This window comes from Tripterygium wilfordii, unplaced genomic scaffold (assembly GCF_013401445.1).
Source record: "Tripterygium wilfordii isolate XIE 37 unplaced genomic scaffold, ASM1340144v1 ctg169, whole genome shotgun sequence".
NCBI classification, from domain to species: Eukaryota; Viridiplantae; Streptophyta; class Magnoliopsida; order Celastrales; family Celastraceae; genus Tripterygium; species Tripterygium wilfordii.
The window spans coordinates 102,423-127,790 of record NW_024056176.1 but is presented as its reverse complement, the minus strand read 5'-3'; positions in this window follow the sequence as shown (position 1 = coordinate 127,790).

The following is a 25,368-nucleotide window of genomic DNA, read 5'->3' as shown; positions in this document are numbered from 1 at the left end:
CTTTACCTTACGAAACGTGGCACGAAGGCTCAACTAGCAAGTTAGACTTCTTAAGAACACTAAATAGAGTACAACGGTCCACATTGATGCTTTGGAATTGCTCAACTCTCTCCATAGAGGAGCTTTTCACGTTTTTGTGCAATTTGAGACATAACTTGGTCTATTCGCGTCTTTACCTTACGAAACGTGGCACGAAGGCTCAACTAGCAAGTTAGACTTCTAAGAACACTAAATAGAGTACAACGGTCCACATTGATGCTTTGGAATTGCTCAACTCTCTCCATAGAGGAGCTTTTCACGTTTTTGAGCAATTTGAGACATAACTTGGTCTATTCGCCTCTTTACCTTACGAAACGTGGCACGAAGGCTCAACTAGCAAGTTAGACTTTTAAGAGCACTAAATAGAGTACAACGGTCCACATTGATGCTTTGGAATTGCTCAACTCTCTCCATAGAGGAGCTTTTCACGTTTTTGTGCAATTTCAAACATAACTTGGTCTATTCGCCTCTTTACCTTACGAAACGTGGCACGAAGGCTCAACTAGCAAGTTAGACTTTTAAGAAGCACTAAATAGAGTACAACGGTCCACATTGATGCTTTGGAATTGCTCAACTCTCTCCATAGAGGAGCTTTTCACGTTTTTGAGCAATTTGAGACATAACTTGGTCTATTCGCCTCTTTACCTTACGAAACGTGGCACGAAGGCTCAACTAGCAAGTTAGACTTCTAGAACACTAAATAGAGTACAACGGTCCACATTGATGCTTTGGAATTGCTCAACTCTCTCCATAGAGGAGCTTTTCACGTTTTTGTGCAATTTGAAGACATAACTTGGTCTATTCGCCTCTTTACCTTACGAAACGTGGCACGAAGGCTCAACTAGCAAGTTAGACTTCTTAAGAACACTAAATAGAGTACAACGGTCCACATTGATGCTTTGGAATTGCTCAACTCTCTCCATAGAGGAGCTTTTCACGTTTTTGTGCAATTTGAGACATAACTTGGTCTATTCGCGTCTTTACCTTACGAAACGTGGCACGAAGGCTCAACTAGCAAGTTAGACTTTTAAGAGCACTAAATAGAGTACAACGGTCCACATTGATCCTTTGGAATTGCTCAACTCTCTCCATAGAGGAGCTTTTCACGTTTTTGTGCAATTTGAGACATAACTTGGTCTATTCGCGTCTTTACCTTACGAAACGTGGCACGAAGGCTCAACTAGCAAGTTAGACTTCTTAGAACACTAAATAGAGTAGAACGGTCCACATTGATGCTTTGGAATTGCTCAACTCTCTCCATAGAGGAGCTTTTCACGTTTTTGTGCAATTTGAGACATAACTTGGTCTATTCGCGTCTTTACCTTACGAAACGTGGCACGAAGGCTCAACTAGCAAGTTAGACTTCTAAGAACACTAAATAGAGTACAACGGTCCACATTGATGCTTTGGAATTGCTCAACTCTCTCCATAGAGGAGCTTTTCACGTTTTTGAGCAATTTGAGACATAACTTGGTCTATTCGCCTCTTTACCTTACGAAACGTGGCACGAAGGCTCAACTAGCAAGTTAGACTTCTTAAGAACACTAAATAGAGTACAACGGTCCACATTGATGCTTTGGAATTGCTCAACTCTCTCCATAGAGGAGCTTTTCACGTTTTTGTGCAATTTGAGACATAACTTGGTCTATTCGCGTCTTTACCTTACGAAACGTGGCACGAAGGCTCAACTAGCAAGTTAGACTTCTTAGAACACTAAATAGAGTACAACGGTCCACATTGATGCTTTGGAATTGCTCAACTCTCTCCATAGAGGAGCTTTTCACGTTTTTGTGCAATTTCACACATAACTTGGTCTATTCGCGTCTTTACCTTACGAAACGTGGCACGAAGGCTCAACTAGCAAGTTAGACTTCTAAGAACACTAAATAGAGTACAACGGTCCACATTGATGCTTTGGAATTGCTCAACTCTCTCCATAGAGGAGCTTTTCACGTTTTTGAGCAATTTGAGACATAACTTGGTCTATTCGCCTCTTTACCTTACGAAACGTGGCACGAAGGCTCAACTAGCAAGTTAGACTTTTAAGAGCACTAAATAGAGTACAACGGTCCACATTGATGCTTTGGAATTGCTCAACTCTCTCCATAGAGGAGCTTTTCACGTTTTTGTGCAATTTCAAACATAACTTGGTCTATTCACCTCTTTACCTTACGAAACGTGGCACGAAGGCTCAACTAGCAAGTTAGACTTCTAAGAGCACTAAATAGAGTACAACGGTCCACATTGATGCTTTGGAATTGCTCAACTCTCTCCATAGAGGAGCTTTTCACGTTTTTGAGCAATTTGAGACATAACTTGGTCTATTCGCCTCTTTACCTTACGAAACGTGGCACGAAGGCTCAACTAGCAAGTTAGACTTCTTAGAACACTAAATAGAGTACAACGGTCCACATTGATGCTTTGGAATTGCTCAACTCTCTCCATAGAGGAGCTTTTCACGTTTTTGTGCAATTTCAAACATAACTTGGTCTATTCGCCTCTTTACCTTACGAAACGTGGCACGAAGGCTCAACTAGCAAGTTAGACTTCTTAGAACACTAAATAGAGTAGAACGGTCCACATTGATGCTTTGGAATTGCTCAACTCTCTCCATAGAGGAGCATTTTCACGTTTTTGTGCAATTTGAGACATAACTTGGTCTATTCGCGTCTTTACCTTACGAAACGTGGCACGAAGGCTCAACTAGCAAGTTAGACTTTTAAGATCACTAAATAGAGTACAACGGTCCACATTGATGCTTTGGAATTGCTCAACTCTCTCCATAGAGGAGCTTTTCACGTTTTTGTGCAATTTGAGACATAACTTGGTCTATTCGCGTCTTTACCTTACGAAACGTGGCACGAAGGCTCAACTAGCAAGTTAGACTTCTTAGAACACTAAATAGAGTAGAACGGTCCACATTGATGCTTTGGAATTGCTCAACTCTCTCCATAGAGGAGCTTTTCACGTTTTTGTGCAATTTGAGACATAACTTGGTCTATTCGCGTCTTTACCTTACGAAACGTGGCACGAAGGCTCAACTAGCAAGTTAGACTTCTAAGAACACTAAATAGAGTACAACGGTCCACATTGATGCTTTGGAATTGCTCAACTCTCTCCATAGAGGAGCTTTTCACGTTTTTGTGCAATTTCAAACATAACTTGGTCTATTCGCCTCTTTACCTTACGAAACGTGGCACGAAGGATCAACTAGCAAGTTAGACTTCTTAGAACACTAAATAGAGTAGAACGGTCCACATTGATGCTTTGGAATTGCTCAACTCTCTCCATAGAGGAGCATTTTCACGTTTTTGTGCAATTTGAGACATAACTTGGTCTATTCGCGTCTTTACCTTACGAAACGTGGCACGAAGGCTCAACTAGCAAGTTAGACTTCTTAGAACACTAAATAGAGTAGAACGGTCCACATTGATGCTTTGGAATTGCTCAACTCTCTCCATAGAGGAGCTTTTCACGTTTTTGTGCAATTTCACACATAACTTGGTCTATTCGCGTCTTTACCTTACGAAACGTGGCACGAAGGCTCAACTAGCAAGTTAGACTTCTAAGAACACTAAATAGAGTACAACGGTCCACATTGATGCTTTGGAATTGCTCAACTCTCTCCATAGAGGAGTTTTTCACGTTTTTGAGCAATTTGAGACATAACTTGGTCTATTCGCCTCTTTACCTTACGAAACGTGGCACGAAGGCTCAACTAGCAAGTTAAGACTTTTAAGAGTACTAAATAGAGTACAACGGTCCACATTGATGCTTTGGAATTGCTCAACTCTCTCCATAGAGGAGCTTTTCACGTTTTTGTGCAATTTCAAACATAACTTGGTCTATTCACCTCTTTACCTTACGAAACGTGGCACGAAAGCTCAAGCTAGCAAGTTAGACTTTTAAGAGCACTAAATAGAGTACAACGGTGCACATTGATGCCTTGGAATTGCTCAACTCTCTCCATAGAGGAGCTTTTCACGTTTTTGAGCAATTTGAGACATAACTTGGTCTATTCGCCTCTTTACCTTACGAAACGTGGCACGAAGGCTCAACTAGCAAGTTAGACTTCTTAGAACACTAAATAGAGTACAACGGTCCACATTGATGCTTTGGAATTGCTCAACTCTCTCCATAGAGGAGCTTTTCACGTTTTTGTGCAATTTCAAACATAACTTGGTCTATTCTCGTCTTTACCTTACGAAACGTGGCACGAAGGCTCAACTAGCAAGTTAGACTTCTTAGAACACTAAATAGAGTAGAACGGTCCACATTGATGCTTTGGAATTGCTCAACTCTCTCCATAGAGGAGCATTTCACGTTTTTGTGCAATTTGAGACAGAACTTGGTCTATTCGCTGTCTTTACCATTACGAAACGATGGCACGAAGGCTCAACTAGCAAGTTAGACTTTTAAGATCACTAAATAGAGTACAACGGTCCACATTGATGCTTTGGAATTGCTCAACTCTCTCCATAGAGGAGCTTTTCACGTTTTTGTGCAATTTGAGACATAACTTGGTCTATTCACGTCTTTACCTTACGAAACGTGGCACGAAGGCTCAACTGGCAAGTTAGACTTCTTAGAACACTAAATAGAGTAGAACGGTCCACATTGATGCTTTGGAATTGCTGAACTCTCTCCATAGAGGAGCTTTTCACGTTTTTGTGTAATTTGAGACATAACTTGCTCTATTCGCGTCTTTACCTTACGAAACGTGGCACGAAGGCTCAGCTAGCAAGTTAGACTTCTAAGAACACTAAATAGAGTACAACGGTCCACATTGATGCTTTGGAATTGCTCAACTCTCTCCATAGAGGAGCTTTTCACGTTTTTGAGCAATTTGAGACATAACTTGGTCTATTCGCCTCTTTACCTTACGAAACGTGGCACGAAGGCTCAACTAGCAAGTTAGACTTCTTAGAACACTAAATAGAGTAGAACAGTCCTTATTGATGCTTTGGAATTGCTCAACTCTCTCCATAGAGGAGCTTTTCACGTTTTTGTGCAATTTGAGACATAACTTGCTCTATTCGCCTCTTTACCTTACGAAACGTGGCACGAAGGCTCAACTAGCAAGTTAGACTTCTTAGAACACTAAATAGAGTACAACGGTCCACATTGATGCTTTGGAATTGCTAAACTCTCTCCATAGAGGAGCTTTTCACGTTTTTGTGCAATTTGAGACATAACTTGGTGTATTCGCGTCTTTACCTTACGAAACGTGGCACGAAGGCTCAACTAGCAAGTTAGACTTCTGAGAACACTAAATAGAGTAGAACGGTCCACATTGATGCTTTGGAATTGCTCAACTCTCTCCATAGAGGAGCTTTTCACGTTTTTGTGCAATTTCACACATAACTTGGTCTATTCGCGTCTTTACCTTACGAAACGTGGCACGAAGGCTCAACTAGCAAGTTAGACTTCTTAGAACACTAAATGGAGTACAACGGTCCACATTGATGCTTTGGAATTGCTCAACTCTCTCCATAGAGGAGCTTTTCACGTTTTTGTGTAATTTGAGACATAACTTGCTCTATTCGCGTCTTTACCTTACGAAACGTGGCACGAAGGCTCAGCTAGCAAGTTAGACTTCTAAGAACACTAAATAGAGTACAACGGTCCACATTGATGCTTTGGAATTGCTCAACTCTCTCCATAGAGGAGCTTTTCACGTTTTTGAGCAATTTGAGACATAACTTGGTCTATTCGCCTCTTTACCTTACGAAACGTGGCACGAAGGCTCAACTAGCAAGTTAGACTTCTTAGAACACTAAATAGAGTAGAACAGTCCTTATTGATGCTTTGGAATTGCTCAACTCTCTCCATAGAGGAGCTTTTCACGTTTTTGTGCAATTTGAGACATAACTTGCTCTATTCGCCTCTTTACCTTACGAAACGTGGCACGAAGGCTCAACTAGCAAGTTAGACTTCTTAGAACACTAAATAGAGTACAACGGTCCACATTGATGCTTTGGAATTGCTAAACTCTCTCCATAGAGGAGCTTTTCACGTTTTTGTGCAATTTGAGACATAACTTGGTGTATTCGCGTCTTTACCTTACGAAACGTGGCACGAAGGCTCAACTAGCAAGTTAGACTTCTGAGAACACTAAATAGAGTAGAACGGTCCACATTGATGCTTTGGAATTGCTCAACTCTCTCCATAGAGGAGCTTTTCACGTTTTTGTGCAATTTCACACATAACTTGGTCTATTCGCGTCTTTACCTTACGAAACGTGGCACGAAGGCTCAACTAGCAAGTTAGACTTCTAAGAACACTAAATAGAGTACAACGGTCCACATTGATGCTTTGGAATTGCTCAACTCTCTCCATAGAGGAGTTTTTCACGTTTTTGAGCAATTTGAGACATAACTTGGCCTAGTCGCCTCTTTACCTTACGAAACGTGGCACGAAGGCTCAACTAGCAAGTTAAGACTTTTAAGAGCACTAAATAGAGTACAACGGTCCACATTGATGCTTTGGAATTGCTCAACTCTCTCCATAGAGGAGCTTTTCACGTTTTTGTGCAATTTCAAACATAACTTGGTCTATTCACCTCTTTACCTTACGAAACGTGGCACGAAAGCTCAACTAGCAAGTTAGACTTGTAAGAGCACTAAATAGAGTACAACGGTGCACATTGATGCCTTGGAATTGCTCAACTCTCTCCATAGAGGAGCTTTTCACGTTTTTGAGCAATTTGAGACATAACTTGGTCTATTCGCCTCTTTACCTTACGAAACGTGGCACGAAGGCTCAACTAGCAAGTTAGACTTCTTAGAACACTAAATAGAGTACAACGGTCCACATTGATGCTTTGGAATTGCTCAACTCTCTCCATAGAGGAGCTTTTCACGTTTTTGTGCAATTCGAGACATAACTTGGTCTATTCGCGTCTTTACCTTACGAAACGTGGCACGAAGGCTCAACTAGCAAGTTAGACTTCTTAGAACACTAAATAGAGTAGAACGGTCCACATTGATGCTTTGGAATTGCTCAACTCTCTCCATAGAGGAGCATTTCACGTTTTTGTGCAATTTGAGACATAACTTGGTCTATTCGTGTCTTTACCATACGAAACGAGGCACCGAGGCTGAACTAGCAAGTTAGACTTTTAAGATCACTAAATAGAGTACAACGGTCCACATTGATGCTTTGGAATTGCTAAACTCTCTCCATAGAGGAGCTTTTCACGTTTTTGTGCAATTTGAGACATAACTTGGTGTATTCGCGTCTTTACCTTACGAAACGTGGCACGAAGGCTCAACTAGCAAGTTAAGACTTTTAAGAGCACTAAATAGAGTACAACGGTGCACATTGATGCCTTGGAATTGCTCAACTCTCTCCATAGAGGAGCTTTTCACGTTTTTGTGTAATTTGAGACATAGCTTGGTCTATTCGCGTCTTTACCTTACGAAACGTGGCACGAAGGCTCAACTGGCAAGCTAGACTTCTTAGAACACTAAATAGAGTAGAACGGTCCATATTGATGCTTTGGAATTGCTCAACTCTCTCCATAGAGGAGCTTTTCACGTTTTTGTGCAATTTGAGACATAACTTGCTCTATTCGCGTCTTTACCTTACGAAACGTGGCACGAAGGCTCAGCTAGCAAGTTAGACTTCTAAGAACACTAAATAGAGTACAACGGTCCACATTGATGCTTTGGAATTGCTCAACTCTCTCCATAGAGGAGCTTTTCACGTTTTTGAGCAATTTGAGACATAACTTGGTCTATTCGCCTCTTTACCTTACGAAACGTGGCACGAAGGCTCAACTAGCAAGTTAGACTTCTTAGAACACTAAATAGAGTAGAACGGTCCTCATTGATGCTTTGGAATTGCTCAACTCTCTCCATAGAGGAGCTTTTCACGTTTTTGTGCAATTTGAGACATAACTTGGTCTATTCACGTCTTTACATTACGAAACGTGGCACGAAGGCTCAACTGGCAAGTTAGACTTCTTAGAACACTAAATAGAGTAGAACGGTCCACATTGATGCTTTGGAATTGCTCAACTCTCTCCATAGAGGAGCTTTTCACGTTTTTGTGCAATTTGAGACATAACTTGCTCTATTCGCGTCTTTACCTTACGAAACGTGGCACGAAGGCTCAGCTAGCAAGTTAGACTTCTAAGAACACTAAATAGAGTACAACGGTCCACATTGATGCTTTGGAATTGCTCAACTTTCTCCATAGAGGAGCTTTTCACGTTTTTGAGCAATTTGAGTCGTAACTTGGTCTTTTCGCCTCTTTACCTTACGAAACGTGGCACGAAGGCTCAACTAGCAAGTTAGACTTCTTAGAACACTAAATAGAGTACAACGGTCCACATTGATGCTTTGGAATTGCTAAACTCTCTCCATAGAGGAGCTTTTCACGTTTTTGTGCAATTTGAGACATAACTTGGTGTATTCGCGTCTTTACCTTACGAAACGTGGCACGAAGGCTTAACTAGCAAGTTAGGCTTCTTAGAACACTAAATAGAGTAGAACGGTCCACATTGATGCTTTGGAATTCCTCAACTCTCTCCATAGAGGAGCTTTTCACGTTTTTGTGCAATTTCACACATAACTTGGTCTATTCGCGTCTTTACCTTACGAAACGTGGCACGAAGGCTCAACTAGCAAGTTACACTTCTAAGAACACTAAATAGAGTACAACGGTCCACATTGATGCTTTGGAATTGCTCAACTCTCTCCATAGAGGAGTTTTTCACGTTTTTGAGCAATTTGAGACATAACTTGGTCTATTCGCCTCTTTACCTTACGAAACGTGGCACGAAGGCTCAGCAAGAAAGTTAGACTTCTAAGAACACTAAATAGAGTGCAACGGTCCACATTGATGCTTTGGAATTGCTAAACTCTCTCCATAGAGGAGCTTTTCACGTTTTTGTGCAATTTGAGACATAACTTGGTGTATTCGCGTCTTTACCATACGAAACGTGGCACGAAGGCTCAACTAGCAATTTACACTTCTAAGAACACTAAATAGAGTACAACGGTCCACATTGATGCTTTGGAATTGCTCAACTCTCTCCATAGAGGAGTTTTTCACGTTTTTGAGCAATTTGAGACATAACTTGGTCTATTCGCCTCTTTACCTTACGAAACGTGGCACGAAGGCTCAACTAGCAAGTTAAGACTTTTCAGAGCACTAAATAGAGTACAACGGTCCACATTGATGCTTTGGAATTGCTCAACTCTCTCCATAGAGGAGCTTTTCAAGTTTTTATGCAATTTCAAACATAACTTGGTCTATTCACCTCTTTACCTTACGAAACGTGGCACGAAAGCTCAACTAGCAAGTTAGACTTTTAAGAGCACTAAATACAGTACAACGGTGCACATTGATGCCTTGGAATTGCTCAACTCTCTCCATAGAGGAGCTTTTCACGTTTTTGAGCAATTTGAGACATAACTTGGTCTATTCGCCTCTTTACCTTACGAAACGTGGCACGAAGGCTCAACTAGCAAGATAGACTTCTTAGAACACTAAATAGAGTACAACGGTCCACATTGATGCTTTGGAATTGCTCAACTCTCTCCATAGAGGAGCTTTTCACGTTTTTGTGCAATTTGAGACATAACTTGGTCTATTCGCGTCTTTACCTTACGAAACGTGGCACGAAGGCTCAACTAGCAAGTTAGACTTCTTAGAACACTAAATAGAGTAGAACGGTCCACATTGATGCTTTGGAATTGCTCAACTCTCTCCATAGAGGAGCATTTCACGTTTTTGTGCAATTTGAGACATAACTTGGTCTATTCGTGTCGTTACCATACGAAACGAGGCACCGAGGCTGAACTAGCAAGTTAGACTTTTAAGATCACTAAATAGAGTACAACGGTCCACATTGATGCTTTGGAATTGCTCAACTCTCTCCATAGAGGAGCTTTTCACGTTTCTGTGTAATTTGAGACATAACTTGGTCTATTCACGTCTTTACCTTACGAAACGTGGCACGAAGGCTCAACTAGCAAGTTAGACTTCTTAGAACACTAAATAGAGTTGAACGGTCCACATTGATGCTTTGGAATTGCTCAACTCTCTCCATAGAGGAGCTTTTCACGTTTTTGTGCAATTTGAGACATAACTTGGTCTATTCGCGTCTTTACCTTACGAAACGTGGCACGAAGGCTCAACTGGCAAGTTAGACTTCTTAGAACACTAAATAGAGTAGAACGGTCCATATTGATGCTTTGGAATTGCTCAACTCTCTCCATAGAGGAGCTTTTCACGTTTTTGTGCAATTTGAGACATAACTTGCTCTATTCGCGTCTTTACCTTACGAAACGTGGCACGAAGGCTCAGCTAGCAAGTTAGACTTCAACGAACACTAAATAGAGTACAACGGTCCACATTGATGCTTTGGAATTGCTCAACTCTCTCCATAGAGGAGCTTTTCACGTTTTTGTGCAATTTGAGACATAACTTGGTCTATTCGCCTCTTTACCTTACGAAACGTGGCACGAAGGCTCAACTAGCAAGTCAGACTTCTTAGAACACTAAATAGAGTACAACGGTCCACATTGATGCTTTGGAATTGCTCAACTCTCTCCATAGAGGAGTTTTTCACGTTTTTGAGCAATTTGAGACATAACTTGGTCTATTCGCCTCTTTACCTTACGAAACGTGGCACGAAGGCTCAGCAAGAAAGTTAGACTTCTAAGAACACTAAATAGAGTGCAACGGTCCACATTGATGCTTTGGAATTGCTAAACTCTCTCCATAGAGGAGCTTTTCACGTTTTTGTGCAATTTGAGACATAACTTGGTGTATTCGCGTCTTTACCATACGAAACGTGGCACGAAGGCTCAACTAGCAATTTACACTTCTAAGAACACTAAATAGAGTACAACGGTCCACATTGATGCTTTGGAATTGCTCAACTCTCTCCATAGAGGAGTTTTTCACGTTTTTGAGCAATTTGAGACATAACTTGGTCTATTCGCCTCTTTACCTTACGAAACGTGGCACGAAGGCTCAACTAGCAAGTTAAGACTTTTCAGAGCACTAAATAGAGTACAACGGTCCACATTGATGCTTTGGAATTGCTCAACTCTCTCCATAGAGGAGCTTTTCAAGTTTTTATGCAATTTCAAACATAACTTGGTCTATTCACCTCTTTACCTTACGAAACGTGGCACGAAAGCTCAACTAGCAAGTTAGACTTTTAAGAGCACTAAATACAGTACAACGGTGCACATTGATGCCTTGGAATTGCTCAACTCTCTCCATAGAGGAGCTTTTCACGTTTTTGAGCAATTTGAGACATAACTTGGTCTATTCGCCTCTTTACCTTACGAAACGTGGCACGAAGGCTCAACTAGCAAGATAGACTTCTTAGAACACTAAATAGAGTACAACGGTCCACATTGATGCTTTGGAATTGCTCAACTCTCTCCATAGAGGAGCTTTTCACGTTTTTGTGCAATTTGAGACATAACTTGGTCTATTCGCGTCTTTACCTTACGAAACGTGGCACGAAGGCTCAACTAGCAAGTTAGACTTCTTAGAACACTAAATAGAGTAGAACGGTCCACATTGATGCTTTGGAATTGCTCAACTCTCTCCATAGAGGAGCATTTCACGTTTTTGTGCAATTTGAGACATAACTTGGTCTATTCGTGTCGTTACCATACGAAACGAGGCACCGAGGCTGAACTAGCAAGTTAGACTTTTAAGATCACTAAATAGAGTACAACGGTCCACATTGATGCTTTGGAATTGCTCAACTCTCTCCATAGAGGAGCTTTTCACGTTTCTGTGTAATTTGAGACATAACTTGGTCTATTCACGTCTTTACCTTACGAAACGTGGCACGAAGGCTCAACTAGCAAGTTAGACTTCTTAGAACACTAAATAGAGTTGAACGGTCCACATTGATGCTTTGGAATTGCTCAACTCTCTCCATGGAGGAGCTTTTCACGTTTTTGTGCAATTTGAGACATAACTTGCTCTATTCGCGTCTTTACCTTACGAAACGTGGCACGAAGGCTCAGCTAGCAAGTTAGACTTCAACGAACACTAAATAGAGTACAACGGTCCACATTGATGCTTTGGAATTGCTCAACTCTCTCCATAGAGGAGCTTTTGACGTTTTTGAGCAATTTGAGACATAACTTGGTCTATTCGCCTCTTTACCTTACGAAACGTGGCACGAAGGCTCAACTAGCAAGTTAGACTTCTTAGAACACTAAATAGAGTACAACGGTCCACATTGATGCTTTGGAATTGCTCAACTCTCTCGATAAAGGAGCTTTTCACGTTTTTGTGCAATTTGAGACATAACTTGGTCTATTCGCGTCTTTACCTTACGAAACGTGGCACGAAGGCTCAACTAGCAAGTTAGACTTCTTAGAACACTAAATAGAGTAGAACTGTCCACATTGATGCTTTGGAATTGCTCAACTCTCTCCATAGAGGAGCTTTTCACGTTTTTGTGCAATTTCACACATAAGTTGGTCTATTCGCGTCTTTACCTTACGAAACGTGGCACGAAGGCTCAACTAGCAAGTTAGACTTCTAAGAACACTAAATAGAGTACAACGGTCCACATTGATGCTTTGGAATTGCTCAACTCTCTCCATAGAGGATTTTTTCACGTTTTTGAGCAATTTGAGACATAACTTGGTCTATTCGCCTCTTTACCTTACGAAACGTGGTACGAAGGCTCAACTAGCAAGTTAGACTTTTAAGAGCACTAAATAGAGTACAACGGTCCACATTGATGCTTTGGAATTGCTCAATTCTCTCCATAGAGGAGCTTTTCACGTTTTTGTGCAATTTGAGACATAACTTGGTCTATTCGCGTCTTTACCTTACGAAACGTGGCACAAAGGCCCAACTAGCAAGTTAGACTTTTAGGAGCACTAAATAGAGTACAACGGTGCACATTGATGCTTTGGAATTGCTCAACTCTCTCCATAGAGGAGCTTTTCACGTTTTTTTGCAATTTCAAACATAACTTGGTCTATTCGCGTCTTTACCTTACAAAACATGGCACGAAGGCTCAACTAGCAAGTTAGACTTCTAAGAACACTAAATAGAGTACAACGGTCCACATTGATGCTTTGGAATTGCTCAACTTTCTCCATAGAGGAGCTTTTCACGTTTTTGAGCAATTTGAAACATAACTTGGTCTATTCGCCTCTTTACCTTACGAAACGTGGCACGAAGGCTCAACTAGCAAGTTAGACTTCTTAGAACACTAAATAGAGTACAACGGTCCACATTGATGCTTCGGAATTGCTCAACTCTCTCCATAGAGGAGCTTTTCACGTTTTTGTGCAATTTCACACATAACTTGGTCTATTCGCGTCTTTACCTTACGAAACGTGGCACGAAGGCTCAACTAGCAAGTTAGACTTCTAAGAACACTAAATAGAGTACAACGGTCCACATTGATGCTTTGGAATTGCTCAACTCTCTCCATAGAGGAGTTTTTCACGTTTTTGAGCAATTTGAGACATAACTTGGTCTATTCGCCTCTTTACCTTACGAAACGTGGCACGAAGGCTCAACTAGCAAGTTAAGACTTTTAAGAGCACTAAATAGAGTACAACGGTCCACATTGATGTTTTGGAATTGCTCAACTCTCTCCATAGAGGAGCTTTTCACGTTTTTGTGCAATTTCAAACATAACTTGGTCTATTCGCCTCTTTACCTTACGAAACGTGGCACGAAGGCTCAACTAGCAAGTTAGACTTCTTAGAACACTAAATAGAGTAGAACGGTCCTCATTGATGCTTTGGAATTGCTCAACTCTCTCCATAGAGGAGCTTTTCACGTTTTTGTGCAATTCGAGACATAACTTGGTCTATTCACGTCTTTACATTACGAAACGTGGCACGAAGGCTCAACTGGCAAGTTAGACTTCTTAGAACACTAAATAGACTAGAACGGTCCACATTGATGCTTTGGAATTGCTCAACTCTCTCCGTAGAGGAGCTTTTCACGTTTTTGTGCAATTTCAAACATAACTTGGTCTATTCACCTCTTTACCTTACGAAACGTGGCACGAAAGCTCAACTAGCAAGTTAGACTTTTAAGAGCACTAAATAGAGTACAACGGTGCACATTGATGCCTTGGAATTGCTCAACTCTCTCCATAGAGGAGCTTTTCACGTTTTTGAGCAATTTGAGACATAACTTGGTCTATTCGCCTCTTTACCTTACGAAACGTGGCACGAAAGCTCAACTAGCAAGTTAGACTTTTAAGAGCACTAAATAGAGTACAACGGTGCACATTGACGCTTTGGAATTGCTCAACTCTCTCCATAGAGGAGCTTTTCACGTTTTTGAGCAATTTGAGACATAACTTGGTCTATTCGCCTCTTTACCTTACGAAACGTGGCACGAAGGCTCAACTAGCAAGTTAGACTTCTTAGAACACTAAATAGAGTACAACGGTCCACATTGATGCTTTGGAATTGCTCAACTCTCTCCATAGAGGAGCATTTCACGTTTTTGTGCAATTTGAGACATAACTTGGTCTATTCGCGTCTTTACCTTACGAAACGTGGCACGAAGGCTCAACTAGCAAGTTAGACTTCTAAGAACACTAAATAGAGTGCAACGGTCCACATTGATGCTTTGGAATTGCTCAACTCTCTCCATAGAGGACCATTTCACGTTTTTGTGCAATTTGAGACATAACTTGGTCTATTCACATCTTTACCTTACGAAACGTGGCACGAAGGCTCAACTGGCAAGTTAGACTTCTTAGAACACTAAATAGAGTAGAACGGTCCACATTGATGCTTTGGAATTGCTCAACTCTCTCCATGGAGGAGCTTTTCACGTTTTTGTGCAATTTGAGACATAACTTGCTCTATTCGCGGCTTTACCTTACGAAACGTGGCACGAAGGCTCAGCTAGCAAGTTAGACTTCTAAGAACACTAAATAGAGTACAACGGTCCACATTGATGCTTTGGAATTGCTCAACTTTCTCCATAGAGGAGCTTTTCACGTTTTTGAGCAATTTGAGACATAACTTGGTCTATTCGCCTCTTTACCTTACGAAACGTGGCACGAAGGCTCAACTAGCAAGTTAGACTTCTTAGAACACTAAATAGAGTACAACGGTCCACATTGATGCTTTGGAATTGCTAAACTCTCTCCATAGAGGAGCTTTTCACGTTTTTGTGCAATTTGAGACATAACTTGGTGTATTCGCGTCTTTACCTTACGAAACGTGGCACGAAGGCTCAACTAGCAAGTTAGACTTCCTAGAACACTAAATAGAGTAGAACTGTCCACATTGATGCTTTGGAATTGCTCAACTCTCTCCATAGAGGAGCTTTTCACGTTTTTGTGCAATTTCACACATAACTTGGTCTATTCGCGTCTTTACCGTACGAAACGTGGCACGAAGGCTCAACTAGCAAGTTAGACTTCTAAGAACACTAAATAGAGTACAACGGTCCACATTGATGCTTTGGAATTGCTCAACTCTCTCCATAGAGGAGTTTTTCACGTTTTTGAGCAATTTGAGACATAACTTGGTCTATTCGCCTCTTTACCTTACGAAACGTGGCACGAAGGCTCAACTAGCAAGTTAAGACTTTTAAGAGCACTAAATAGAGTACAACGGTCCACATTGATGCTTTGGAATTGCTCAACTCTCTCCATAGAGGAGCTTTTCACGTTTTTGTGCAATTTCAAACATAACTTGGTCTATTCACCTCTTTAACTTACGAAACGTGGCACGAAAGCTCAACTAGCAAGTTAGACTTTTAAGAGCACTAAATAGAGTACAATGGTGCGCATTGATGCCTTGGAATTGCTCAACTCTCTCCATAGAGGAGCTTTTCACGTTTTTGAGCAATTTGAGACATAACTTGGTCTATTCGCCTCTTTACCTTACGAAACGTGGCACGAAGGCTCAACTAGCAAGTTAGACTTCTTAGAACACTAAATAGAGTACAACGGTCCACATTGATGGTTTGGAATTGCTCAACTCTCTCCATAGAGGAGCTTTTCACGTTTTTGTGCAATTTGAGACATAACTTGGTCTATTCGCGTCTTTACCTTACGAAACGTGGCACGAAGGCTCAACTAGCAAGTTAGACTTCTTAGAACACTAAATAGAGTAGAACGGTCCACATTGATGCTTTGAAATTGCTCAACTCTCTCCATAGAGGAGCATTTCACGTTTTTGTGCAATTTGAGACATAACTTGGTCTATTCGTGTCTTTACCATACGAAACGAGGCACCGAGGCTCAACTAGCAAGTTAGACTTTTAAGATCACTAAATAGAGTACAACGGTCCACATTGATGCTTTGGAATTGCTCAACTCTCTCCATAGAGGAGCTTTTCACGTTTTTGTGCAATTTGAGACATAACTTGGTCTATTCACGTCTTTACCTTACGAAACGTGGCACGAAGGCTCAACTGGCAAGTTAGACTTTGTTAGAACACTAAATAGAGTAGAACGGTCCACATTGATGCTTTGGAATTGCTCAACTCTCTCCATAGAGGAGCATTTCACGTTTTTGTGCAATTTGAGACATAACTTGGTCTATTCGCGTCTTTACCTTACGAAAGGTGGCACGAAGGCTCAACTAGCAAGTTAGACTTCTTAGAACACTAAATAGAGTAGAACGGTCCACATTGATGCTTTGGAATTGTTCAACTCTCTCCATAGAGGAGCATTTCACGTTTTTGTGCAATTTGAGACATAACTTGGTCTATTCGTGTCTTTACCATACGAAACGAGGCACCGAGGCTGAACTAGCAAGTTAGACTTTTAAGATCACTAAATAGAGTACAACGGTCCACATTGATGCTTTGGAATTGCTCAACTCTCTCCATAGAGGAGCTTTTCACGTTTTTGTGCAATTTGAGACATAACTTGGTCTATTCACGTCTTTACCTTACGAAACGTGGCACGAAGGCTCAACTAGCAAGTTAGACTTCTTAGAACACTAAATAGGGTTGAACGGTCCACATTGATGCTTTGGAATTGCTCAACTCTCTCCATTGAGGAGCTTTTCACGTTTTTGTGCAATTTGAGACATAACTTGGTCGATTCGCGTCTTTACCTTACGAAACGTGGCACGAAGGCTCAACTGGCAAGTTAGACTTCTTAGAACACTAAATAGAGTAGAACGGTCCATATTGATGCTTTGGAATTGCTCAACTCTCTCCATAGAGGAGCTTTTCACGTTTTTGTGCAATTTGAGACATAACTTGCTCTATTCGCGTCTTTACCTTACGAAACGTGGCACGAAGGCTCAGCTAGCAAGTTAGACTTCTAAGATCACTAAATAGAGTACAACGGTCCACATTGATGCTTTGGAATTGCTCAACTCTCTCCATAGAGGAGCTTTTCACGTTTTTGTGCAATTTGAGACATAACTTGGTCTATTCACGTCTTTACCTTATGAAACGTGGCACGAAGGCTCAACTAGCAAGTTAGACTTCTTAGAACACTAAATAGGGTTGAACGGTCCACATTGATGCTTTGGAATTGCTCAACTCTCTCCATAGAGGAGCTTTTCACGTTTTTGTGCAATTTGAGACATAACTTGGTCTATTCGCCTCTTTACCTTACGAAACGTGGCACGAAGGCTCAACTAGCAAGTTAGACTTCTTAGAACACTAAATAGAGTACAACGGTCCACATTGATGCTTTGGAATTGCTCAACTCTCTCCATAGAGGAGCTTTTCACGTTTTTGTGCAATTTGAGACATAACTTGGTCTATTCGCCTCTTTACCTTACGAAACGTGGCACGAAGGCTCAACTAGCAAGTCAGACTTCTAAGAACACTAAATAGAGTACAACGGTCCACATTGATGCTTTGGAATTGCTCAACTCTCTCCATAGAGGAGCTTTTCACGTTTTTGTGCAATTTCACACATAACTTGGTCTATTCGCGTCTTTACCTTACGAAACGTGGCACGAAGGCTCAACTAGCAAGTTAGACTTCTTAGAACACTAAATGGAGTACAACGGTCCACATTGATGCTTTGGAATTGCTCAACTCTCTCCATAGAGGAGCTTTTCACGTTTTTGTGCAATTTGAGACATAACTTGGTCTATTCGCCTCTTTACCTTACGAAACGTGGCACGAAGGCTCAACTAGCAAGTCAGACTTCTTAGAACACTAAATAGAGTACAACGGTCCACATTGATGCTTTGGAATTGCTCAACTCTCTCCATAGAGGAGCTTTTCACGTTTTTGTGCAATTTCACACATAACTTGGTCTATTCGCGTCTTTACCTTACGAAACGTGGCACGAAGGCTCAACTAGCAAGTTAGACTTCCAAGAACACTAAATAGAGTACAACGGTCCACATTGATGCTTTGAAATTGCTCAACTCTCACCATAGAGGAGCTTTTCACGTTTTTGTGCAATTTGAGACATAACTTGGTCTATTCACGTCTTTACCTTACGAAACGAGGCACCGAGGCTGAACTAGCAAGTTAGACTTTTAAGATCACTAAATAGAGTACAACGGTCCACATTGATGCTTTGGAATTGCTAAACTCTCTCCATAGAGGAGCTTTTCACGTTTTTGTGCAATTTGAGACATAACTTGGTGTATTCGCGTCTTTACCTTACGAAACGTGGCACGAAGGCTCAACTAGCAAGTTAGACTTCTGAGAACACTAAATAGAGTAGAACGGTCCACATTGATGCTTTGGAATTGCTCAACTCTCTCCATAGAGGAGCTTTTCACGTTTTTGTGCAATTTCACACATAACTTGGTCTATTCGCGTCTTTACCTTACGAAACGTGGCACGAAGGCTCAACTAGCAAGTTAGACTTCTAAGAACACTAAATAGAGTACAACGGTCCACATTGATGCTTTGGAATTGCTCAACTCTCTCCATAGAGGAGTTTTTCACTTTTTTGAGCAATTTGAGACATAACTTGGTCTATTCGCCTCTTTACCTTACGAAACGTGGCACGAAGGCTCAACTAGCAAGTTAAGACTTTTAAGAGCACTAAATAGAGTACAACGGTCCACATTGATGCTATGGAATTGCTCAACTCTCTCCATAGAGGAGCTTTTCACGTTTTTGTGCAATTTGAGACATAACTTGGTCTATTCGCCTCTTTACCTTACGAAACGTGGCACGAAGGCTCAACTAGCAAGTTAGACTTCTTAGAACACTAAATAGAGTACAACGGTCCACATTGATGCTTTGGAATTGCTCAACTCTCTCCATAGAGGAGCTTTTCACGTTTTTGTGCAATTTGAGACATAACTTGGTCTATTCGCCTCTTTACCTTACGAAACGTGGCACGAAGGCTCAACTAGCAAGTCAGACTTCTTAGAACACTAAATAGAGTACAATGGTCCACATTGATGCTTTGGAATTGCTCAACTCTCTCCATAGAGGAGTTTTTCACGTTTTTGTGCAATTTGAGACATAACTTGGTCTATTCGCCTCTTTACCTTACGAAACGTGGCACGAAGGCTCAACTAGCAAGTTAGACTTCTTAGAACACTAAATAGAGTACAACGGTCCACATTGATGCTTTGGAATTGCTCAACTCTCTCCATAGAGGAGCTTTTCACGTTTCTGTGCAATTTGAGACATAACTTGGTCTATTCGCCTCTTTACCTTACGAAACGTGGCACGAAGGCTCAACTAGCAAGTCAGACTTCTTAGAACACTAAATAGAGTACAACGGTCCACATTGATGCTTTAGAATTGCTCAACTCTCTCCATAGAGGAGCTTTCCACGTTTTTGTGCAATTTCACACATAACTTGGTCTATTCGCGTCTTTACCTTACGAAACGTGGCACGAAGGCTCAACTAGCAAGTTAGACTTCTAAGAACACTAAATAGAGTACAACGGTCCACATTGATGCTTTGGAATTGCTCAACTCTCTCCATAGAGGAGCTTTTCACGTTTTTGTGCAATTTCAAACATAACTTGGTCTATTCACCTCTTTACCTTACGAAACGTGGCACGAAATCTCAACTAGCAAGTTAGACTTTTAAGAGCACTAAATAGAGTACAACGGTGCACATTGATGCCTTGGAATTGCTCAACTCTCTCCATAGAGGAGCTTTTCACGTTTTTGAGCAATTTGAGACATAACTTGGTCTATTCGCCTCTTTACCTTACGAAACGTGGCACGAAGGCTCAACTAGCAAGTTAGACTTCTTAGAACACAAAATAGAGTACAACGGTCCACATTGATGCTTTGGAATTGCTCAACTCTCTCCATAGAGGAGCTTTTCACGTTTTTGTCCAATTTGAGACATAACTTGGTCGATTCGCGTCTTTACCTTACGAAACGTGGCACGAAGGCTCAACTGGCAAGTTAGACTTCTTAGAACACTAAATAGAGTAGAACGATCCATATTGATGCTTTGGAATTGCTCAACTCTCTCCATAGAGGAGCTTTTCACGTTTTTGTGCAATTTGAGACATAACGTGCTCTATTCGCGTCTTTACCTTACGAAACGTGGCACGAAGGCTCAGCTAGCAAGTTAGACTTCTAAGATCACTAAATAGAGTACAACGGTCCACATTGATGCTTTGGAATTGCTCAACTCTCACCATAGAGGAGCTTTTCACGTTTTTGTGCAATTTGAGACATAACTTGGTCTATTCACGTCTTTACCTTATGAAACGTGGCACGAAGGCTCAACTAGCAAGTTAGACTTCTTAGAACACTAAATAGGGTTGAACGGTCCACATTGATGCTTTGGAATTGCTCAACTCTCTCCATAGAGGAGCTTTTCACGTTTTTGTGCAATTTGAGACATAACTTGGTCTATTCGCCTCTTTACCTTACGAAACGTGGCACGAAGGCTCAACTAGCAAGTTAGACTTCTTAGAACACTAAATAGAGTACAACGGTCCACATTGATGCTTTGGAATTGCTCAACTCTCTCCATAGAGGAGCTTTTCACGTTTTTGTGCAATTTGAGACATAACTTGGTCTATTCGCCTCTTTACCTTACGAAACGTGGCACGAAGGCTCAACTAGCAAGTCAGACTTCTTAGAACACTAAATAGAGTACAACGGTCCACATTGATGCTTTGGAATTGCTCAACTCTCTCCATAGAGTAGCTTTCCACGTTTTTGTGCAATTTCACACATAACTTGGTCTATTCGCGTCTTTACCTTACGAAACGTGGCACGAAGGCTCAACTAGCAAGTTAGACTTCTAAGAACACTAAATAGAGTACAACGGTCCACATTGATGCTTTGGAATTGCTCAACTCTCTCCATAGAGGAGCTTTTCACGTTTTTGTGCAATTTCAAACATAACTTGGTCTATTCACCTCTTTACCTTACGAAACGTGGCACGAAATCTCAACTAGCAAGTTAGACTTTTAAGAGCACTAAATAGAGTACAACGGTGCACATTGATGCCTTGGAATTGCTCAACTCTCTCCATAGAGGAGCTTTTCACGTTTTTGAGCAATTTGAGACATAACTTGGTCTATTCGCCTCTTTACCTTACGAAACGTGGCACGAAGGCTCAACTAGCAAGTTAGACTTCTTAGAACACTAAATAGAGTACAACGGTCCACATTGATGCTTTGGAATTGCTCAACTCTCTCCATAGAGGAGCTTTTCACGTTTTTGTGCAATTTGAGACATAACTTGGTCGATTCGCGTCTTTACCTTACGAAACGTGGCACGAAGGCTCAACTGGCAAGTTAGACTTCTTAGAACACTAAATATAGTAGAACGGTCCATATTGATGCTTTGGAATTGCTCAACTCTCTCCATAGAGGAGCTTTTCACGTTTTTGTGCAATTTGAGACATAACTTGCTCTATTCGCGTCTTTACCTTACGAAACGTGGCACGAAGGCTCAGCTAGCAAGTTAGACTTCTAAGATCACTAAATAGAGTACAACGGTCCACATTGATGCTTTGGAATTGCTCAACTCTCTCCATAGAGGAGCTTTTCACGTTTTTGTGCAATTTGAGACATAACTTGGTCTATTCACGTCTTTACCTTATGAAACGTGACACGAAGGCTCAACTAGCAAGTTAGACTTCTTAGAACACTAAATAGGGTTGAACGGTCCACATTGATGCTTTGGAATTGCTCAACTCTCTCCATAGAGGAGCTTTTCACGTTTTTGTGCAATTTGAGACATAACTTGGTCTATTCGCCTCTTTACCTTACGAAACGTGGCACGAAGGCTCAACTAGCAAGTTAGACTTCTTAGAACACTAAATAGAGTACAACGGTCCACATTGATGCTTTGGAATTGCTCAACTCTCTCCATAGAGGAGCTTTTCACGTTTTTGTGCAATTTGAGACATAACTTGGTCTATTCGCCTCTTTACCTTACGAAACGTGGCACGAAGGCTCAACTAGCAAGTTAGACTTCTTAGAACACTAAATAGAGTACAACGGTCCACATTGATGCTTTGGAATTGCTCAACTCTCTCCATAGAGGAGCTTTTCACGTTTTTGTGCAATTTGAGACATAACTTGCTCTATTCGCGTCTTTACCTTACGAAACGTGGCACGAAGGCTCAGCTAGCAAGTTAGACTTCTAAGATCACTAAATAGAGTACAACGGTCCACATTGATGCTTTGGAATTGCTCAACTCTCTCCATAGAGGAGCTTTTCACGTTTTTGTGCAATTTGAGACATAACTTGGTCTATTCACGTCTTTACCTTATGAAACGTGACACGAAGGCTCAACTAGCAAGTTAGACTTCTTAGAACACTAAATAGGGTTGAACGGTCCACATTGATGCTTTGGAATTGCTCAACTCTCTCCATAGAGGAGCTTTTCACGTTTTTGTGCAATTTGAGACATAACTTGGTCTATTCGCCTCTTTACCTTACGAAACGTGGCACGAAGGCTCAACTAGCAAGTTAGACTTCTTAGAACACTAAATAGAGTACAACGGTCCACATTGATGCTTTGGAATTGCTCAACTCTCTCCATAGAGGAGCTTTTCACGTTTTTGTGCAATTTGAGACATAACTTGGTCTATTCGCCTCTTTACCTTACGAAACGTGGCACGAAGGCTCAACTAGCAAGTCAGACTTCTTAGAACACTAAATAGAGTACAACGGTCCACATTGATGCTTTGGAATTGCTCAACTCTCTCCATAGAGTAGCTTTCCACGTTTTTCTGCAATTTCACACATAACTTGGTCTATTCGCGTCTTTACCTTACGAAACGTGGCACGAAGGCTCAACTAGCAAGTTAGACTTCTAAGAACACTAAATAGAGTACAACGGTCCACATTGATGCTTTGGAATTGCTCAACTCTCTCCATAGAGGAGCTTTTCACGTTTTTGTGCAATTTCAAACATAACTTGGTCTATTCACCTCTTTACCTTACGAAACGTGGCACGAAATCTCAACTAGCAAGTTAGACTTTTAAGAGCACTAAATAGAGTACAACGGTGCACATTGATGCCTTGGAATTGCTCAACTCTCTCCATAGAGGAGCTTTTCACGTTTTTGAGCAATTTGAGACATAACTTGGTCTATTCGCCTCTTTACCTTACGAAACGTGGCACGAAGGCTCAACTAGCAAGTTAGACTTCTTAGAACACTAAATAGAGTACAACGGTCCACATTGATGCTTTGGAATTGCTCAACTCTCTCCATAGAGGAGCTTTTCACGTTTTTGTGCAATTTGAGACATAACTTGGTCGATTCGCGTCTTTACCTTACGAAACGTGGCACGAAGGCTCAACTGGCAAGTTAGACTTCTTAGAACACTAAATATAGTAGAACGGTCCATATTGATGCTTTGGAATTGCTCAACTCTCTCCATAGAGGAGCTTTTCACGTTTTTGTGCAATTTGAGACATAACTTGCTCTATTCGCGTCTTTACCTTACGAAACGTGGCACGAAGGCTCAGCTAGCAAGTTAGACTTCTAAGATCACTAAATAGAGTACAACGGTCCACATTGATGCTTTGGAATTGCTCAACTCTCTCCATAGAGGAGCTTTTCACGTTTTTGTGCAATTTGAGACATAACTTGGTCTATTCACGTCTTTACCTTATGAAACGTGACACGAAGGCTCAACTAGCAAGTTAGACTTCTTAGAACACTAAATAGGGTTGAACGGTCCACATTGATGCTTTGGAATTGCTCAACTCTCTCCATAGAGGAGCTTTTCACGTTTTTGTGCAATTTGAGACATAACTTGGTCTATTCGCCTCTTTACCTTACGAAACGTGGCACGAAGGCTCAACTAGCAAGTTAGACTTCTTAGAACACTAAATAGAGTACAACGGTCCACATTGATGCTTTGGAATTGCTCAACTCTCTCCATAGAGGAGCTTTTCACGTTTTTGTGCAATTTGAGACATAACTTGGTCTATTCGCCTCTTTACCTTACGAAACGTGGCACGAAGGCTCAACTAGCAAGTTAGACTTCTTAGAACACTAAATAGAGTACAACGGTCCACATTGATGCTTTGGAATTGCTCAACTCTCTCCATAGAGGAGCTTTTCACGTTTTTGTGCAATTTGAGACATAACTTGCTCTATTCGCGTCTTTACCTTACGAAACGTGGCACGAAGGCTCAGCTAGCAAGTTAGACTTCTAAGATCACTAAATAGAGTACAACGGTCCACATTGATGCTTTGGAATTGCTCAACTCTCTCCATAGAGGAGCTTTTCACGTTTTTGTGCAATTTGAGACATAACTTGGTCTATTCACGTCTTTACCTTATGAAACGTGACACGAAGGCTCAACTAGCAAGTTAGACTTCTTAGAACACTAAATAGGGTTGAACGGTCCACATTGATGCTTTGGAATTGCTCAACTCTCTCCATAGAGGAGCTTTTCACGTTTTTGTGCAATTTGAGACATAACTTGGTCTATTCGCCTCTTTACCTTACGAAACGTGGCACGAAGGCTCAACTAGCAAGTTAGACTTCTTAGAACACTAAATAGAGTACAACGGTCCACATTGATGCTTTGGAATTGCTCAACTCTCTCCATAGAGGAGCTTTTCACGTTTTTGTGCAATTTGAGACATAACTTGGTCTATTCGCCTCTTTACCTTACGAAACGTGGCACGAAGGCTCAACTAGCAAGTCAGACTTCTTAGAACACTAAATAGAGTACAACGGTCCACATTGATGCTTTGGAATTGCTCAACTCTCTCCATAGAGGAGCTTTTCACGTTTTTGTGCAATTTCACACATAACTTGGTCTATTCGCGTCTTTACCTTACGAAACGTGGCACGAAGGCTCAACTAGCAAGTTAGACTTCTTAGAACACTAAATAGAGTACAACGGTCCACATTGATGCTTTGGAATTGCTCAACTCTCTACATAGAGGAGCTTTTCACGTTTTTGTGCAATTTGAGACATAACTTGGTCTATTCGCC